Source organism: Rhipicephalus microplus, chromosome 5 (genome assembly GCF_043290135.1).
Source record: "Rhipicephalus microplus isolate Deutch F79 chromosome 5, USDA_Rmic, whole genome shotgun sequence".
Taxonomy (NCBI): domain Eukaryota; kingdom Metazoa; phylum Arthropoda; class Arachnida; order Ixodida; family Ixodidae; genus Rhipicephalus; species Rhipicephalus microplus.
This window is the reverse complement of record NC_134704.1, coordinates 127,818,079-127,835,268: the sequence shown is the minus strand read 5'-3', so window position 1 is coordinate 127,835,268 and position 17,190 is coordinate 127,818,079. Positions and strand designations below refer to the sequence as shown.

Here is a 17,190-nt window from a genome sequence, read left to right as displayed (position 1 = left end):
TAATAGGCTAGCATATTTGCATATGAAGTACTTTTCTTCTTGGAATATAAACACGCTTTGATATTTGATTTCAGATCACTTTATTGTACTACTGATCTAATCGGTAGTCATACCCAAACTTGCTTAACGAGCTCTGTCAGCCGATGCCCTGTCCGGGATTGCGAAAGTTTGGTTGCCTCCACAAGTTGGCCATCACTGCAAAAAGAGAACAAATATTTACTTTCCTTGCCATCAGCCATGGAAGCTCAATACAGAAAACCTATATGGCAATATCTAACAAATATCTTTTGGGCTGAGCCTAAATGTGATCTGGCCATAAAAACCACATGGGCATTGCCATTACGTTTCAAGTGCCCATTCCATGTACCGAATGGTTAATATGTTCTTCAAGGTCGTGGAGCTCTTGTAAATTATTCTTTTTCAAGGACAATTATTACAGGATCACGGCGACGACGATGATCACGATGATGACGTTACAGGCCAATTGGCAGCTACCACGTGATAGGTATCTCATGGGATGTGGGCTACCTTCAGGATACCCCAGGTGGTAGGGACATTTGAGAGGTATCCTGTGTAATCCTGTGCACAGATTGATTGCTAGTGTTAGCACCTACCACCTGAGAGGTATTCCACACACACACCGAGGGAAAATTTTTGGCGTCGTCGTCGTCATTGTAACGGTAGTTGTCCGCCCAAAGCAAAATGGCGTTTTGTGAAATTTCATTTTTTCCGCTTTTTCGGGCTTCTTTTAGAGTGAGTTTTTGCTGGTTTGCTCGGTAACATCTGGTAACACTGCCACCTGAGTAATGGAGGACGAGCGTTATAGAACCTTTCCCCTTATGAGGTACATTGTGAAACACAGATAGTAAAAAAAATAGTGATAGCATTTTTGTCAATTTTGCAGGTCGCGGGTTCGGTGGAGCCAAACAGTAGGGGCCCTTGCGCTGTGCGATGTGAGTGAACGTAAAGAAACCCGGTTGGCCGAAATTTCTAGAAGCGTCCACTATATACGGTGTCTCTCATAATAAAATGATGGTTTCGGAGCGCAAAGACCTAGATATTGTTATTATTCGCCCATTTCTCGCCGACACTGTGAACCAGTTTACACCGTTAAGGATGCTTTGCATGTCTATAACAAACACCCCTCGATAAGGGTGTTTTGACAAACCAAGACACCCATGTCACAGATTTTCTTTTTTTGTTTTAAGACCCCCATGACATGGGTATTTCGGTTTGTCAAAAGACCGCCATAGTTATAAACAAGCAAAGCAGGCCTAAAGGCCAACTCCGGTGATTTTTCGGGGTCAATGGATCGCAATGAAGTTCACTTGGTACGTTGATTTGCACGTTCTCTCCATTCTCGTAAAATAGCAGGCTTGGTGGTTTCGCAGATTCTTTTCAAATGAATTTTACAGCTTGCCTCCAAACGCTCACCTCACTTGCCAGAATTAATGGCAACATCGTGCGTGTGACGTTGATTTTTGCCTGGTGGAAGTGACGGAACCTATGTGCCAATGCCACTGCAGCGTCTGCTTCTCTGTGGGTTTGGCTGGTTCCTCCCTTTGTTGAGCTTGCAATTTCCTTTTCCGTGTTGGCAGGCGTGCGATAGGTGGCAAGTGGTGTTGCATTGTGGGCCACATACGATTCGTCTTATATTCACCATAAATGCGTAATCGTTTTAGCCGATCGCCGCAGGCACAAGCTTTGACGGCGTGGACAAGTGGTCCCATCTGGTGGGAATTATGTGCAATCAGTCAGGTTTCGGTCACACGTTGAAGCACACTCAGTTGGGCTTCGGTTGCTGTATTGCGGTGTTTCGCTAATTGAAGTTTGTTTTTGAATTGGTTGAGCATTTTGGCTATCGAGCACGTCACAAGAGTGTCTAGGGAACATACAAACACCATTATTTTGACATGGTAAACAATCGCCTATAAAGGAGAACTCCAGCGTTTATTTTATATTCACAGATTCAAATAAAACTTTGAACATGTGTTCTCGTCGGTACCGGGGGGATATGTGCAAAGACATACAACCGTAAGCCATTTAGTTTTTAGAAAACCAGTTTAAAATTGGTAGCAGATTTTGCAATCGCGCTTATAAACGCGGACCACCCTGTGCATGTGAAATTTCGCCTTTCACAGCAGACGGATGCAGCATGCGCTTTCTTCTACGAGGCGACGACTACGCGAGAACAGTTCAGTTTTGTCAGCTGCATACAGCGTGTTGGTCGTCATCGACGTCGGGTCTTACAATATTGAGCAACGAGGAAATCGATTCGAGGCATGTCAGATGCTTCACGCGTCGGCGGGTCGAAAGCAAGGAGCGTCGCTTCCGCGCTCAGATGGCAGCTGCACTGATCCTTTAACTTGTCACTGATAAGTTTAGACGAGCTATCACAGCTTGATTTCGCGTCGGCGGACATCGTCAATCGCTTTACGCTCTATGTTTACACCCTGGCCAGCCGTGGCAAGTGTAGCGGATCTCGTGACGTCATCGGCGACGGATTCTCGTAACGCCATCCTGTACCAACCATGGATGACAGATCAGCTCCCAGTTTCGGTTTTCATTTTGACTCTCTGTTTATAGCCTAATTAAAATTTTTTGAGCAGTGTCTAGGCCCTAGCTTTTACAGGACTGCCAATACTATTTGAAAGCAGCATTTTCTCAGAATGATCGAAAATGCAGGGGAGTTCCTCTTTAAGGCTGCGAACTGGTTTACAGTGAAGGATACACAAGTAGTTCGCCCAGGAAGGAAGTGATAGCATGCATGTGGTGGTGAGAGAGACTGATGCTGCACTCTTTTTTTATCAGTGAGCTCTGAGGATGTCAGTATCTTAAAAGGCAATGTGCGCGTACTTCTTGCAGCACCCTCCTTCGCACCCTGCGGTTGAATGAGCCTAGGTGAAAAATACCGTGTCAATTTTCCTGTTGGCATCTCCTAATGTCCAAGGTTTGTAAGCGCAGCTCGTATATTACCAAACGTCAAACGACACTTATTCTATTTGCTTGCTTGTGTTTGCTCCAGCGACCACTACAAAATAGTGAAAGACTTTATTAGGGTTGGTGTGGGCAGCTGGGCTTGTTGGTTGTACATGCTTGGCATCGCGAAAAAGACATAGCACATGCAAAAAACAACGCATAAAGTTATGTGTGCTTTCTCTTGTCTTGTGTCTTTTTCTACCTCATGTAATTTAACGGTGACTGAACTCTAGTACTTGGAGCTTTCGATGGCATTAAATGCGAAGCATTTCTTAGCGAACCTCGGTGACTTTGAGAGCATCTATCTATCTATCTATCTATCTATCTATCTATCTATCTATCTATCTATCTATCTATCTATCTATCTATCTATCTATCTATCTATCTATCTATCTATCTATCTATCTATCTATCTATCTATCTATCTATCTATCTATCTATCTATCTATCTATCTATCTATCTATCTATCTATCTATCTATCTATCTATCTATCTATCTATCTATCTATCTATCTATCTATCTATCTATCTATCTATCTATCTATCTATCTATCTATCTATCTATCTATCTATCTATCTATCTATCTATCTATCTATATATCTATCTATCTATCTATCTATCTATCTATATATCTATCTATATATCTATCTATCTATCTATCTATCTATCTATCTATCTATCTATCTATCTATCTATCTATCTATCTATCTATCTATCTATCTATCTATCTATCTATCTATCCGCCTACGACATTTAGCTCTCATGGCCGTTTCGATAATGGTATCGAGACCGAACTTGGTATGGCTTAGCATGACTATATGAAGACCATATCTGACTAGTAGTAAGATGAAAATCATGACATTTACGTCCTGAATGTCATGAGTTACGTTTCATGGTCCTGTAGCTCTTGCGGTGGTTTAGTTCACAGGGCATGTTGCGAAACTGGTATGGCATGGCATGATTGTAAGGCGAACACAAGCGACAGACCCTAACATAAAAATCACGACATGCGTATCAAGTAACAATGTGACTACATACCGCGCTCATGATGCACTCACTGCCGTTTCACTAGCGTCACATATACCAAATTTGGTATTACAGTACGTGAATGGAGGACGAAGGTATGTGACTGGCGCAAACATGATAACCATGAGATGCGTGTCATTAACAACATGACCACAGGCCACGCTCTTGAAGCGCTGGTGACCGTGTTGCTAGCTTCACATATACGAAATTTGGTATTACGGGACTTAATTGAATAGCGAAGGTATGATACTGGAGCAAACATGATAAACATGAGATGCGTGTCATGTAACAACATGACTACATGCTACGCTCATGATGCGCTCGCTGCCGTTTCGCTATCTTCACATGTACCAAACTTGGTATTACGCTACGCGAACGGACAACATAGTTACATGACACGCCCAAACATGATAATCAGGACATGCGTATCATGTAACAACAGGAATACATGCCACACTGACGATTCACTCATGGGCATTTCACTAACTTCACATACGCCAAATTTTGTATTACGTGACGCCGTTTAATGACGAATGTATGTGACTGGTGGAAACGTGATTACCATGAGATGCGTGTCATGTGAAAATAAGACTACATACCACAGTCAAGGCGCCAATACATTTCGACGTGACGCGGTTCGCGTGCTCGCCAGCGTTCATTTCCACGCGTCACGCCGGCGCTGGCACGCCAGGCGCCGGTCCTGTCATATACTCGCAGGCGTGCTCCGCGCTGCGTTGCTTTGACGCATGCACATTTCAGCGCGTCCAGCGTCCCTCCGTCACGAAAACAGGGAGACGCAGTGTTTTCTGCGTAACGCATGGGCGCTATATGCAGCATGTTGCATTTCGCCCCGGGTGCCGTCGGGCCACGCCGGTGGACGCTCGGTGCACCTGGCGTCAGACTATGAAGTGCTTGCGTTTTGATAACGTAGCGTCACTGTGCCCAGCGTGCGCGCGCGTCAACGCTACATTGGAGTATATAGACCCTTCATGATGCACTCGCGACTGTTTTGCTAGCTTCAAATATGCCAAATTTAGTGTTATGTGACGTCAATGGACGACAAAATATATGACTGGTGCAAACATAATCCTCACATGCGTGTAATGTAATAACATGAAAACATACCATGCTCATAGCGTGCTCGCGGCCGTTTCGCTAGCTCCACATATACTAAATTTGGTATCACGTGACGTGAATAGTTGGCGAAGGCAAACGACTCATTCAAACATAATAATTATGGCACGGAAGTCATGCACGGCATCATTTACCTCCACCTGGTAACGTTGTGCTGATTCTAGAGCGACATATAAACATTTCTTATTCGTGCTTAGCGTATCATCGATTCCCACTGTACGTGGGATATGCCATTTTTCTTGAAGGCATTTCGGCGTATACCACTGAAGAGCATCTTCAGTGTTCATCATAAAAACCAACCGCATTAGTCAGATTGACTGGAGCGTTAGTTTACCTGAAAGCATTAGTGACCCTAATACTGTAAACTAGTATTCATCAAAACGAAACGAGTCGAGGGAATTCGAACCACCTCGACGCTCCTGGTTGTACCATATGTTCCGGAGAACACGGCGCCCGTTTCCCGAAAAATGTCCCTAGCCTGTTATCAATTAGGGCACACTTGCCACTCTTTCTGTAGGACAAATTTAAGATTCTGTGAACGTGAGGCACGAAAACTTACAGAAAAGTCGTGGTTGGCCGCGAATGAGCTACAAAAAAAAGCTTGTCATTCTACCACCGAATGTAGTATTGACAATTTTTTTCACCACCACCATACCCAAACAGTAACTCACTCGTTGTAGGAAACCTCTCAATTATCTCAATATTTTTTGACACACTTCTAGCCTGCCAATAAAATAAGAATTTGCTTAGTTATACACTGCTCTTTCTGGTGTCAAAGATGATGGCAGACAACACCTTGAATTACAACGACGAGATGTTCATATTTATTTAAATATAAAAAGGCAGCTGACACCAATATTTCTTATTTTACAAAATAACTGAAATGCTGAAGTGCAGTCGAGGCAAAATTTAGCGTAGAAGGGCTGAAGCCCCGATATCTGTTTTTTTTTGCGGAGTCGCCTTCCGAGCCTCAATTTTCGCGTCAGTTGCCGTCGGGCCGAGTGGACCGCCGGGAGGCGCCAAGCTGTGAAGACATGTTCACACTGCGCTCCGCTTTCTCGAAGCTTTTCTAAGAGCAATTTCCCGCAAACTCATCTAACAATCTTATAGTCTGCTTTGTGAAGTTCTCCTGATTCCACAGATACCCAAAGCTTAGTCCAGGATCAACTTTATGAGAAGAAACCATCGCAGGCAGATTGGATGACCTTGTGGAGACGCTCACCTTAACGATCACGGCCGGCGTCGCGCGTCCCGGAGAGCTCTCCGACGTGCGGAACACGACGGTGTTGTGTGTTTGTGGGAGCACGGACTAGAAAATAGTGAACTTTGGACACTTGCTTTGCTGCCACGGGACAAAGATCGAAGGTGAGCGATGTTTACCTCACTTTCTTGACCTGTTTTGTGACACGACAAAATGCCGGCGGGAAAGCGCTGTCAGCCTAAGCACTCCGACTTAACTTGGCAGGAGCGGCGATCATTTTTCCTTTCTTCTACCAAGCATGCCTGGCCGGGGCTGATCACCTTTTCTTGTCATATGGAAGTTGGCGAAGCTTATTCTGGCCCTTCTCGGGCACCGGAATCACTCAGCGCTGACACGGTCGCTAGTGGTGTCTCGTCTCGGCAGGCAAAGGATGACGAACCAGCGTCTGTTGACGCGACTCTCGGAAACAAGACTGGCGACGCGACTTGTTCGGAACGCGGTAGATGGACTGAGGATGCCTGGCATACCGTTTTATCGCGCAGGCAAAAGAAAAAAACTCCCAAGCATTTCCCCGAGGGTCAACATGGTTAAGTGCGAATACATGGGGTGATGCTATAAGGGGTATTTATTAATTCACACTATTATACTTATTAATCACACTATGGTGCCTTTATGGTGTAATGGTTCCTGGGAATCGCAATTTGATCACACGGGGGAGTTTACGTTAACTCACTGGCGAATGCCAACGGATTTTAACTTTACTCCCCCTCACGACCCACTCTCAACGGGAGACTGAGAGAGAAGGCGGGCACGCGAGAGAGAGGGGTGCGTGCGCAGCTGCAGCGAGCGAGGAGAGCGGAGGAGCGAGCGAAGGGGGAGGGGGTATAAGGCGCGTTACTGACAGCGATATCAGCGTCGCGTCCGTGGCTTATTCGGTAGAGCGTCGCGCTGCGGCCCGCCAAGTCCTCTTTCTTTTAAAGATAGAGAGAAGACTGCGGACGCCGCCGATGGCGGTGGATGGTTTGGGGTCACTTATAAAGTGTATTCACACTTAAAACCAGTTAAAGAAGCAGCAATCCCAGATGGAGAAGGCTGTGAAACCGAACGAGAAATTTGAAAGTGATTTGCCCGCCGAAAAACGAAAACGTGAAGTCACGCATGGTTTCAGACGTAGAAAGCGACGCGGCCCACCTCCCCTACCGAAAGAGGACATCAAGATTATTCTGAGGCCGCATAAGGGTCTCTGGGTTAAAAACATATTGGGACAGGAACTTTCCAGGGCTGTGATAGATGCCTGTCAATGAAGTTTCAATGGCAATGACTTTCTGTGGCGGGTTTACCCAGGATCGAACATTGTATACTTATCTACGCCAAGCATGGAGGTAGCGAGTAGGCTGCGAGGTATCAGTCAACTAAAGATTGGTGGACAAATCCACGCTTTCAATGCATACGTGGCCGACCCCGAAGCCGTCTTGTGGGGAATTGTACATAGAATACCGGCCGGGACTCCACAAGATAAACTAATGGAGAACCTACGTGTTCAGACTCAAAGGGTGAATATGGAGAGAGCAAGAATGTTGGGCTCGTCTAGAAGGGCGATTATCACATTCACGGTCAATGTGCTACCGAGGAGCGTATACATCATGGGTGCCGAGTTAATATTCTACCCATACAAGCCAACAGTACAGGTGTGCAGGATATGCCTCCAAACCGGACACCGTACGGACGTCTGTCCAACTCCAAATGTCAATGTATGCCTCAAGTGCGGGGCAAGGGAACCAATGCAAGGACACGACTGCATCCCCAAGTCTGTCATCTGTGACGGTGAACACCCCACAGGAGATAGTCTGTGCAAGAAAAAAACTTAAGAACGTCGCTCCTCTCAAGAAATTGAGGGCAGATCAGCCAAAAGACTGGGATAGCCAACTTTAATGTACCGGCGATGCCAAGTCGTCCGAAGAATGCCCTCCACTAAGGCTGGACATGCCTCGATGGTTCCGCTCGGACCGGATGGAACAGCGCCAGTCAAGGTCAAGATCACGATCCTGATCGAGATCCCAGTCAAGGTCGCGATCGAGATCTCGTTCACGGAGGGACAGACAAAATCCCACTAACACGGCACCTCCGGTCCCTGGGAAATCCAGCTTTAAGAACCAACGAAAGCACCGTGGACCTCCGGCCGAGATGGGTTCCTGCGAGGAATCTTAAGACGCCCTAGCCACCGGCCGGACAAACATAAATCAGGTGAGCTTTGTGGGGGCAGTGTCTTCCGATGCTCCTATAACAGAAAATACACAATACAAGAAAACATTGGAAGAAAATAAGAGATTGACTCAAGAGATGAAACAGCTAAAAAACAAATGGCCGAAGAGCGAAATAACTTACAGGCAGCAATATCTTCATTAGAGAGACGGCTAGAGGCTAAACTACGACCACAAAACTCGACAGGAATAGCTGGAGGATGTGGTCAGAAAACGACATATCAACAGTGAATAAAACCCATCTGTTGTGTTTTGCCGCTCATAAGTTGATCGTGCGGATGGGACAGCACCAGAAGCTATGTTATTCAAAGCTTCTTTCTCGGGTCTATCTCGGCAAGGTCGCAAATCGCTTCCTTTGAGCATGGAACGACAGCGCGGGAAGCTACGTTATACAAAGAAATTAGGTTGCATGCCAAGATTTTCAACCCCAGAACACCCAGAGAGTAATGGAGTTGTAGAAAGGTGGAACCGAGTACTCAAAAAACATGTTGTATCATGTCATTCAAAGAGACTCCAAGAATTGGGACAAATTAATCCCAATGGTTTTATGGGCTTATCGGGAAGTCCCCCATGAGGTAACCGGAGTAGCTCCGTTTCGTCTATTGTATGGAAGGAATCCCACGGGACCGCTTCTAATACTGCAGAAGACTTGGACGGGAGAAATGCCGGTGCCTGCAACGTTGAGAGAAAACCCCGCTAAGTATTTACAGATACTTAAGGAGCAGCTCGAGACGGCCGCTAATATAGCTGAGCTAACTAGTGCAACTCATCAGGAGAGTTACGCCAGTGCTTATAATCGCAGCAGCAGGCTCAAAGCTTTTAACGTTGGCGACCAAGTTGTGGTTTTCGACAATGATCGGAGTGGTAAAATGCCACCTAAATGGCTAGGCCCATTCACAGTGGTTGGACGTGAGCGCGAACATTCGTACCGCGTTGAAACACCTGAGGGAAAGGTGAAAAGTGTCCACGCCAACAACATTCGACCTTACTATGCAAGAGTCAGTCATATTGGGGTCATCTTCGATGAGGACCATGATTTTGGGGAGGTGGAATATGCCCCACAGCCAACCACTGTGAAGCGGGAAGAGCTAGTGGTAACGAGCGAGAAGGTTGCTCACCTTGATGCTGATGCGCAGGCGGAAATACAGGCGGTGTTCCAAAGACATTGCACCCTCTTTGACGGCACTCCGGGTATAGCACAGGTAGATGAACATAAAATAGAAATAGAACCGGGTCACCAGCCAAAAAAAGGCGTTTCCGTATCGGGTGCCGGAACTATTAAAAGTCAGCCGGCAAGTTTACGAACTTTTGACTTGGAAGTTGATCTACCCCACGGAGAGTGAGTTTGCACACCCGGTAGTATGCGTCGGAAAAAAAGATGGGACTTTCCGCATGTGTGTGGACTACAGAGCGCTAAATGCCGTCACCAAAGCGGATGCGTTCCCGATGATGAATCCTCAGGAATTGATTTTCAGAGTAGGCAGAGCGCAGTTCATTACGGTAGTGGACCTTAGGCGCGGGTACTGGCAGGTACCGATGGAAGAAAAGAGTCAGACATTCACCGCATTTGTAACGCATGAAGGTCAATACGCATGGAAAGTGATGCCTTTCGGGCTGAAAAATTCCGCGGCAACCTTTCAAAGAATGGTGAACAAACTCTTGTCGCAACATCAAGTGTATGCTACGGCATATCTAGATGACATTGCTATTTTTTCTAGCACTTGGGAGGAGCACTTAAGGCATCTCGACATTATTCTTAAGGTCTTAGAGAAGGCGGGACTGAAAGCCAGCCCGGAGAAGTGTCAGATTGCGCAATCCCACATACAATACCTGGGGCATATTGTCGGTTCAGGGACACACGCATCAGAGCCAGAAAAGATAGCAGCAGTTAAGAACTTGGTACCACCGCGCACCAAAAAGGAACTACGCAGCCTCTTAGGACTTTGCGGCTACTATCGAGAGTACGTCCGAGGATATGCAGAGGTGACGAGCCCGCTCACGCTGTTAACAAAGAAAGCGGTACCTAATAAGATACCCTGGCCGGAGGAAGCTCAGGCGGCATTTGAGACTCTCAAACGATCTTTGTGCGAGGCCGTGGCGCTAAACACCCCTGAGCCATCTCAGCCCTACTGGCTTTTCACAGACGCATCAGCTACGGCGGCGGGAGCATGTTTGGCACAAATGTCAGCCGAGGGAGAAGAGAAGCCTATTTACTTTGCAAGCCACCGCTTCTCACCGACCCAGATGCGTTGGTCGACAATTAAGAGGGAAGCTTTCGCAATAATATGGGCCTTAAAGAAGTTTGACTACTGGCTTTTCGGTGCCATAGTAAACGTCGTTTCCGACCACAATCCGCTGTCGTACCTTACAACTTCGACTCCGCACGGGGTGAAATTAACAAGATGGGCGCTGGCTTTACAGCGATATCATGTGTCGGTACAACATCGGAAAGGAGTATGTAATGGTAATGCGGATGCGTTATCTAGGCTTCAGAATAGATCATGGAAGCCATCATAATAACAGTTCCATGCCAACTGGGGGGGACGTGAATGTTCCTGCCCACGTGCTGCTGTATATTGTGGACTGTGTGATTGACAATTCAAGAAACAGACACTAGTGATCTCACTGCTTGAAGCAGCAATGCTGTACTTGATTGTTTAGCATGTATTTGTTTTCGTTTAGTGTATTCTCCTGTAGTGTTGACTTGCAATTGTGTTTGATGCTTGTGTACAACTGTTGTGTGGTTGGAAAATCCAGTGACTTAATCGCGGCAGTGCTTTATCGTATCACTGAGCGTAAGACAGCCCAGTATACTCTTTAGGGGGGACGTGTTGTGTTTTGCCGCTCATAAGTTCATCGTGCGGATGGGACAGCACCAGAAGCTATGTTATTCAAAGCTTCTTTCTCGGGTCTCTCTCGGCAAGGTCGCAAATTGCTTCCTTTGAGCATGGAACGACAGCGCGGGAAGCTACGTTATACAAAGCTTCTTTCTCGACTCTCTCTCGGTATGCCCGTTCAACTATACACCACTTATCCTCTGGAATGAAAACTACGTCCGTCTCCTCCGATGCTGGGGACAAACACACAATGTGAAACGAACCCGCTTTGCCAACCGGCTTGGAATGTTTGTGGTTTAGAGACAAGTCGCCGCTGCAGGGGGCAAACGGACAATGGGATTAAGCGACCCCGTCCTGCCTCGGCTGCCGGGCGCGAGCTCAGTGGGAGTAGGCGACACGCTCTGTTCTGGCGATCGGCTCAAATTCGCAGCGATGCATGACCCGAGCACAAGGTAAGCGGAGAAAGTCAAAGGCCGCTTGCTACCTGCGGGGGCAATTACGTTCCGCGCGCAATCATTCAATTTCCGGCTTTGGAGGTTCGTCTCGGCTCGCTGGGTGTGGGAAAGGGCATGAATGTACCGGGTCTACAATGCCGATATCTCCCGAGCGTTAGAATTCCTGAGCGCGTGGGAGGTGGAGAGAGAGACATGATGGGAAAGAGTACCAAAACGCCTGTTTAAACTGTAGAAGCGCTGCTGTCGAGAGTAAGGTCAGCCCAGTAGGGAGTGACTTAATCTTAGTGGAAACAAATTGGATGAGAGAATGTTGAGGCGGACCAGCAGTGGCCCCCTCCCCTTTTTCTTTGTTACCGCAAGATGCTTAAGACTGGAGGGAATCCGTTTCTCTTCAGTCGAGGCTGCAATCACTTAACTGATAGATCAGTACGACTCCGTACGATGCAACTTTTGTCTGGGCCGTAACCACTTGGTGGTCGAACAGTGAGACTAAGTACGTTGTATGTAGTAACAGTGTTCTAGGCTCTAACTTAAGAAAAGTTAAGTAGAAGAGTAAGACGCTGTTGATGTCTGTATTATCATGAGTGTGCTTCGGCAAGATGTACATATGACTGTAAATATTTCGCTGTAATATACCTTCAAGTTTTCATTACCTCCAACCTGCCTCCTGCTTCATCGACGCCGATCATCTCCTTGACGGGACTTCAATCCATATCAAGGAGATCAACGAACGAGAAGAAAAACATAACTCCATCCTTTCGGGGGGCAGCGCGGCGTCGGTTGAAGTTGATGAAGGGATGGTGCACGCAGGTACAACCACCCCTACCCCAAGCACGACAGTAAAAAACCATGACTGAATAGCGCAGCATATACAGGCGCAGTTAGACAGAAACAGGGAAGGTATAGCTAACGTTAATAAACTGCTAGTCGATTTCATGAATGAGATGAAATCTTTCGTCGGCGAGGAATTAAAAACTCAAAGGCAGTACGTGAATGACGCTGTTAGCAGCTTGCAAAGGGCGATAAACAAGCGCTCTCGCTCGACCTCCGCTAGAAATAGCAAACACTCTAAGGGGAATCGCAACGACGCTGAAGCACCCATGCATCATGGCCAAAAATAACCTGAGAAGTGTGGAACAATTAGAGATCTGGCAGTGGAATTGCCGAGCTTTTCACAAACAAGCCGCAGCACTCCAGAGTTATATCAATGTGGCACCAATCAAACCCGACGTTATATGCTTGCAAGAAATTGGTGCCAGAATAGTGAAGCTTCGGGGTTATTATGTTTTTCAGAACCCAAAATATCCCCGTGTAGCGACGCTGGTGAGCAAGATGATTGCGGCAACAGATGAGTACATAGGAACGCTACAGATCAATCACCAAATTATCAGTTTATTCCCCTTAAAGAGAGGCAAAGCGAAGACTATAACAGTGAACCTATACAGTCCTCCAAAAGACAAATGCGAAGACTTCAATGCACTCCTTGCTGAGACGGTTAAAATCGCAGGCAACAAGGACTGCCTATTGGTTTTGGGTGATTTTAACGCACCCAGAACCACATGCATGGGGTTACCCAAAAGACTCGCCGAAGGGAACGCGTCTCGAACATGCTGCGTCTAGGCTGGGCCTGAGTTTAATAACTCTCCCAATCGCGCCCACTAGAGTGGGCAACAGCGTATGTAGAGACACGTTCCCGGACCTCACTTTCACCTTCAACCACAAAGACGCATCTTGGACAAACCTGAAGGAAAATCTAGGAAGCGACCATTACATTATAAGCGTCTCCATGTTGACACCCAAAATGCGTAGATTGATAGGCGATGCGGCGATCACAGATCGGACTGAGTTTAGGAAACGAAATCCTCTACCCGACTCTGTACCGAACTCAATAGAGGCATGGTCGGAGTACATAAAGTCGGTACACGGCGTCACTACGAAGAAAATAGCCCGAATCATAGAGACGCCAGCAGTAGACAGCCGTCTGCTACACCTACGGCAGAGCAGGCGCAGCCTACTAAAGTGTTGTAAACGTCAACGTCTCAATAGGACACTACTGCGTAGGATCGCTGCTCTTGCAGAGGAAGCAAACGACTATGCAAGCAAATTGGCTACTGAGAGATAGGTCAAGTTCTGCAGTTTGCTTCAGAACACACTGAGCACCGCGAAAACTTGGTCCATCCTAAGAAATATTCTTGATCCAGACAAGTCCGAATCGACAACAAGCAGAACACTGCCGAAAATCACAGAAACATTTCCGGACATGGACGATGACCTCGTGAAAGCCCTCAAGGAGAGATATATTTGCGATAGTCCACCAAGTAATTCGGCTAATCACATGAGTTACAGCGGAGCTAGAAATGAGAAACTAGACGAGCCGATAACAAAGGAGGAGGTCTTTGCAGCAGCTCAGGCAGTCAAGAGGAACACAACCCCCGGTGAAGACCAAATTACGAATGCGATGATAAGAAACCTTAGCGACAAAGCCACCGAAGGCATGCCAAAACAATTTAATGAACACTATTGGCTCAAAGGGAAGGTCCCTGCAGAATGGAAAACCGCCAAAATTATAACCATTCCGAAACTCGGAAAAAAGCCCTCCCTACAGGCTTTCAGACCTATATCACTTACGTCATGTATGGGGAAGCTTTTCGAACGGGTTGTTCAGACCAGACTTCAGAATTTTATAGCGGACAGGGGGCTGTTTCCGGCCACCATGCTGGGCTTACGCAGTGGTCTCTCAACACAGGACGCTTTCCTCCTGATACAAGAAGAGGTCCTCAAGGGTGTTCCCAAAGGTGGAGAGCATTTGCTGCTTGCTCTAGACTTAAAGGGCACTTTTGACAATGTCTCTCATGAAGCTATACTCTCAGAGCTAAATATATTTGGTTGCGGGGAAAAGATATATAACTCTATAAAAGATTTTCCCACCGATCGGGAGGCGACAATTGGTATCTCAAGCGTTAGGTCTGAGCCATTCCGAATGCCAAACAAGGGAACGCCTCAAGGAGCCATAATATCTCCTCTGTTGTTTAATATCGCCATGCGTCGACTCGCTCGGGCCTTGGACTGTGTACCACAGCTAGGTTATACCCTCTACGTGGACGACATTACTCTGTGAGCCACACGGGTGTCCCTGGTCAGCAAAGAGCAGACTCTGCAAGAGGTGGCACTGGCTGTTGAAAACTTTGCCAGAACCAGTGGTCTCAGCTGCGCACCCGAAAAACCGGAGGTGATCAGAATACACAGCAAACGCTACAAAAGTAACGGAAGAATAGAAATTGAAATCGAAAAGCAGAAAATTACAGAAGTCACCATTGCCCGGATCCTGGGTTTCTGCGTTCAAAGCAACAGTAGGGCAAATCACTCCATCGGTCTTCTTAAATCGGCAACTGAACAAGTGGCTAGGATGATTCAGAAGATCACCTTCCACAAAAAAGGCATGAAAGAAAGTGATACGGCCCGTTTAGTGCAGGAGCTCGTAATGAGCAAATTGACATGCAGCTTGCCTTTCTACACGCTGAACAAGAGCGAGGAAGAGCAAGTAGATTCTATCATCAGAGGAGCTTACAAGGCAGCATTAGGCTTACCGATAAGCACTCCGACACAGAGGCTTCTCGAGATCAGCCTGCATAACACGTACGCTGAACTGAAAGCAGCACCATTGATCTCTCAGCGCAACCGCCTCAGCCAGACGAAGTCGGGAAGAGAAATACTGATGAGGGCGGGTATAACACCGACACCACAAAACTTGGACGAGGAGCTGGTGGACGTATCAGACCCAGTCCGACGACATATTTTGATCGCCCCTATCCCCAGGAACATGACCAAGGAGCAGCATCACGAAAGGCGAGAGGAGCGTGTAAAGTGGATCAGAAAATTTGCAAGAGCCAATCAGAACGTGCTATACGTTGACGCTTCCAGGTATAACAGGAAGCGCTGCGTCGTCACAATGGTAAGCAGTGACACGAGAAGCATAGCGTCCAGCGCATCACTGTACACAGCCTTTCTCGCTGTTACCACCACCCAGCAACGACGGCTTTCGCGAGGAGGAGGAAAACGACCCGGCTCGGATGGCTCCGCGAGAGCTTCTTGCTCACCAGCGATGCACGCGGCAGAAATATGGCACCCCCCACAATTCTTTTAAAGGGGAAAACACCATAGACCTCCGTAAAATTCAAACGGGAGTTTATATAAATTTATTACGACTGCACAAAATGCATCCAACTTTGTATGAGTGCGATTGTCCGTGGTGTCGCGACTCGCCACCGACCCTTTACCATATCTCGTGGAGTTGTGCTAAACGGCCAAATGAACTTGATCGCTTACAGCGTATGTATAGAATGGAAAACTCTTTGGAGCAATGGGAGGCACTCCTGGCTAGCTTGGACCCGGAGGTGCAACTAACACTCCTGGACCACGTCCGGCAGGCGGCGCAAGCCAGTGGAGCCTCGAACATGGGGCCCCACCCATCTAGCTCCTAAACCCCTTCTGTTTCAACCCAATAAAGTTATTTCTCTCTCTCTCGCTTTCGAGCCTCATACTACTGTGGACTTCGCAGTTAAATATCAAGAAAAGACACCTATGTTCAATATACTGAGCGTGGAAACAATCCGGTCCACTAGAATACTGAAAACTATTACAGTAAAAAAGCAGCCGTGATGGCATATTACCGTCCCCAGGTCTTGCACCAGATAATGATTCAGTTGATGATGATGAAGATAATCCCGGAGAAGACGGGCTCGGTGGACTAGGAACGGGCCCTGAACGTGGATTAGGTGGTTGCCGACTTGGCGGTCTAACAGCAGGCGGCTGACCTCGACCTGGTCCTGGGCCAGGTGGCGGCCTTGGTCGAGGTGGTCCTCTGATACGTCTAACGAGGACACTAAAGCAGCCAGGTGGAGCACAGCTGGGTGCTCGGCCAGGAGGACGGGGAGTGGGGACGGCGTTAGCACATGAATTATTTTCATTCAGAATCGCTGGAAGGATAAAAGCAAAAGCAGCCAAGAAGACCACATTTTGGAAGCTTCCAAACACCGCCATGATTATAACGCGAAAAGCGCTTCATATTCTGGTTCTGAGCGGACACCTTTATATACGTTTTCCAGCGACGCACACAAAGAAAAAGATGACCTGAAATAGCTTCATAAGTATACTTTCTCATAAGTACGTCTTCTGATTCTTCACAGATGATAATGTATGACCAAATGAATAGCTGACATTTACATGCTTTAAGGTGCCGGAAACTATTGCGTTGCTTCGCTATGATTTGAAGTCGGGAGGGACGAGGTAACTAATT

General features: G+C 47.1%; 1 non-coding gene across 1 annotated transcript; it reads right to left on the bottom strand.

Moving 5' to 3' along the window:
• Positions 1-63: 63 nt before the first annotated feature.
• LOC119173369 (uncharacterized) lies at positions 64-16,959 on the bottom strand. The gene is made up of 2 exons (XR_012895196.1): positions 16,565-16,959; positions 64-195 (listed from the first exon to the last, which is right to left on the bottom strand). It is a non-coding gene; the product is annotated as an uncharacterized LOC119173369 (transcript).
• Positions 16,960-17,190: the final 231 nt, after the last annotated feature.